Here is a 4,093-nt window from a genome sequence, read left to right as displayed (position 1 = left end):
GTCAAAGCAGACATTCTGAAAACTTTACAGGATGGAATAGAACAAACCTTAGGTCTCCTTGGCACAGGCCGAAATTTTTTTAATAGAGACCCAGAAACACAACACATCAAAGAAAGTTTGTACAAATGGGATCGCATGAAATTGCAGAGCTTCTGCATGGCAAAGGACATAGCTAGCCAGATCAATAGAAAGCCCACGGATTGGGAGAAGATCTTCACTAGCAATACAACAGACAAGAATCTCATATCTAAAATATAACTGGAACTCAAAAAATTAAATTCCCCAACAACAAATTTTCAACGAAACAACTACCCAATAAACAAGTGGGCTAAAGACTTACAGAGAAATTTCTCTGAAGAGGAAAGAAGGATCGCTGATAGACACATGAAGAAATGCTCAACCTCTCTAGCTATAAAAGTAATGCAAATCACAACAACGTTGAGATATCGCCTCACCTCAGTTAGAATGACTATAAACAAGAACTTTAATAACAACATATGCTGGAGCAGATGTGGACAGAAGGGATTCTTACTGCATTGTTGATGGGAGTGTAAACTTGTTCAACCACTTTGGAAAGTATATGGAGGTTCCTCAAAAGACTCCACATAGATCTCCCCTATGACCCAGCAATCCCACTTTTGGCATTTACCCAAATGTTCACAAACAAGACCACACTGAAGCTACCAGGACGACTATGTTTATTGCAGCCTTATTTACCCTAGCTAAGATGGAACCAACCCAGATGTCCCTCAGTAGATGATTTGATAAAGAAAATGTGGTATATATACACAATGGAATTCTATGCCTCCACCAGAAAGAATGACATTGCACCATTTGTTAGTAAATGGGAAGACTTGGAAAAATATTATATTGTGATGTAAGCCAGGCCCAAAGAAACTTAGGTCCCATGGTTTCCCTTATTTGCAATAAATAGTATATGTCTGAGTCAAGCAGAAAAGGTCAGATAAATTGATGTTAGGGAAATGAACCCTAAGATATGTATTCAAATGTTTTTTTTTTCTTTCCTGCAATTGTTTCTAACACATTTATAAGATTATTTCTTTGTTGCTTTGTATGTCCCTCCCCCACGGTATAACCCCTCCATTCACTGTATTTGATGCTGTTATAATTTGTGGAGGGGAAGGGAACCCCAATGAAACAATGAGATGTACAAGTCGTTATGTCGAAAACGAACTTTACAACTTTGGTGGGGGAGGAGTGCTGGCTGGGGTGGGAGGGTGGGATGGGAGGGGGAAACAAAGGAGGAGGCTATAATTTTTTATAAGAAATGTACTCATTATCATTCCCATGTAATTGTAACTCTTCTGTACACTATTTTCACAATTAAATAAATACATTAAAAATAAAAAAAGTTACATAAAAAAAAGAAAGTGGCAAAAACTCCCACGCTCCTGGATTGGAAAGATCAACATCATGAAAATGGCAATACTTCCCAAGGCTATCTTCAAATTCAATGCAATACCTATTAATATTCCATCCTTATTCTTCAAGGAAATAGAAGAGGCAATCCAAAAATTCATATGGAACAATCAAAGACTCCAAATATAAAAATGGTCCTTAACAGAAAGAACAGTGCTGCAGGAATATCAATACCAAATTTCACACTCTACTACAAAGCCATAGTAATCAAAAGAGCTTGGTACAGGCACAAGAATAGATCTCAGGGCCAAGGGAATAGAATTGAAAACCTAGAAATGAACCCACAGACCTATAACCATCTTATCTTCAATAAGGGAGCTAAAAAATAGAATGGAAGAAATATAGCCTCTTCAGTAAATGGTGCTGTTAAAATTGGTTACTTACTTGTAGAAAACTAAGGCTACATCCTTATATATCACCCTGCATCAGAATCAACTTCAAATGGATCAAAGTCCTGGAGTCATATCAGACACACTTGGTCTCCTTTGCATAGGCCAAAATTTTCTTAATAGAGACCCAGAAACACAACACATGAAAGAAAGGTTGGAAAAAATGGGATTTCATGAAATTGCAGAGCTTCTACGTGGCAATGGATAAAGCTATCAAGATCAATAGAAAGCCCACAGATTGGAAGAATATATTCACTAGCCATACAACGGACAAGGGTCCCATAACTAAAATATATCTGGAACTCAAAAAATTAAATCCACCAACAACAAATTCTCAAAGAAACAACTGCCCAACAAATAAGTGGGCTAAAGACTTAAAGAGAAACTTCTCTGAAGAAGAAAGAAAGATAGCCAATAGACACGTGAAGAAATGCTCAACCTCCCTAGCCATAAAAGAAATGCAAATGAAAACAACATTGAGATACCACCTCACCCCAGTTAAAATGTCTATAAATAAGAACTCTAACAACAACAGAACCTGGAGGGGATGTGGAGAGAAGGGAACCCTATTGTGTTGTTGGTGGGCGTGTAAACTTTTTCAACCACTGTGGACAGTAGTATAGAGGTTCTTGAAAAGACTCCACATTGTGCTCCGCTATTTCCCAGCAATTTCACTTTTGGGCACTTACCCAAATGTTCACAAACATGACCATACTAAACCTACCAGCACATTTATGTTTATTGCAGCATTATTTACTATAGCTAAAATATGGAACCAACCCAGATACCCCTCAGTAAATGAATGGATCAAGAAAATGTGGTATATATACACAATGGAATTCTATGCCTCCATCAGAAAGAATGATATTGCCCCGTTTTTTTGGGAAATTGAAAGACTTGGAAAAAATTGTATTAGTTGAAGTAAGCCAGACTCCAAGAAATATATGTCTCATGGTTTTCCTTATTCACAATTACAAGTATATGTCTTGGACAAGCAGAAATGGTCAGATAAGTTGATGTTAGGCGAAATGAGCCCAAACATAAGGACTCAAATTTTTTTTCTCTTGCTATTGTTTTTAGCATATTTATAAGATGATTTTTTGTTGCTTTGTATGTCCCTCCCCCATGACATAACCCTTGTTTTCACTGTATTTGATGTTGGTATAATTTGTGGAGAGGAAGGGCAAAACAAGTTGCTTAAATAGGGATACAGGTGGTCACATGCAACAATCAGATATACAACAAGTTATGTCGGAAAATGAACTTTACAACTTTGGCACCTGGGTTACTTTGGAGGGAAGATGGGAAGGAATGGTAAGGGAAAAAAAAGGAGGGGAAAACAATGTTTGATAAGATTACCTTGCTCATGTAATTGTAACCCCTCTGTATGTATTTTCACAATAAAAAATCATGAAATAATAAAGTAAAAATACATGTCAATTTTTTTTTTTGGTGGTCGTGGGCCTTGAACTCTGGGCCTGGTCGCAGATTTCAATGAGTTCTTCAGCTCATTGATACCACTGTACCACATGAGCCACAGTGCCATTTCTAGTTTTCAAGTGGGTTATTGGAGATAAGAGTCTCACAGACTTTTCTGCCCATTCCGGCTTTGAACCACTATCCTCAATCTCAGACTACTGAGTAGTTAGGATTTCAGGCATGAGCCACCAAAACCCAGATCCAAGTCAATGTTTAAAAAGCAAGCTTATTGAAACTTCTGGCTTTTTCCAATAAACAATCCTACTTTTTAGCATTAGTTTATAACTATGAGTTATTTTTAGATGTAACTGAACATTTTAATAGAATCAAATATAATTTTTAATATTACTAATTATCTCACAAAATCCACTGTAATTTACTTTCCCCAAAGTAAATTATTGCATACTATATTACTCACTATTATTACAGTCTATGTTACATATAGTGTGAAGCGAAAATAGTTTGGACTATTTCATATAAATTAGTAGATGCTATTTTAGCATTATAAATTCACATCTGTGATTTTAAAAGAAGGAAAGAAGGTTTTAGATTTAAAGGCAATTATAAATGTGTAGTGTGTTCCAATTAAAGCAAAAATTGTGAATTCAGACAGACAAAATTATTTTCTTTCCACTAAAGACTTTGAAGTAATACTATTTGTAATAGTGAGTCAATAAGAGGAAGAATTCAAATCATGTCAAACAATGTCTCTGTTATTCTACTACCCCCTCCACTAACAAGACCTATCCGGTCCCAGATGTCACAAAACTTCAAGTATCTCTCTT

Source organism: Dipodomys spectabilis, unplaced genomic scaffold (assembly GCF_019054845.1).
Source record: "Dipodomys spectabilis isolate Male_0828 unplaced genomic scaffold, ASM1905484v1 ptg000565l, whole genome shotgun sequence".
NCBI classification, from domain to species: domain Eukaryota; kingdom Metazoa; phylum Chordata; class Mammalia; order Rodentia; family Heteromyidae; genus Dipodomys; species Dipodomys spectabilis.
The sequence above is the reverse complement of the archived record's forward strand: the minus strand, read 5'-3'. Positions refer to the sequence as shown.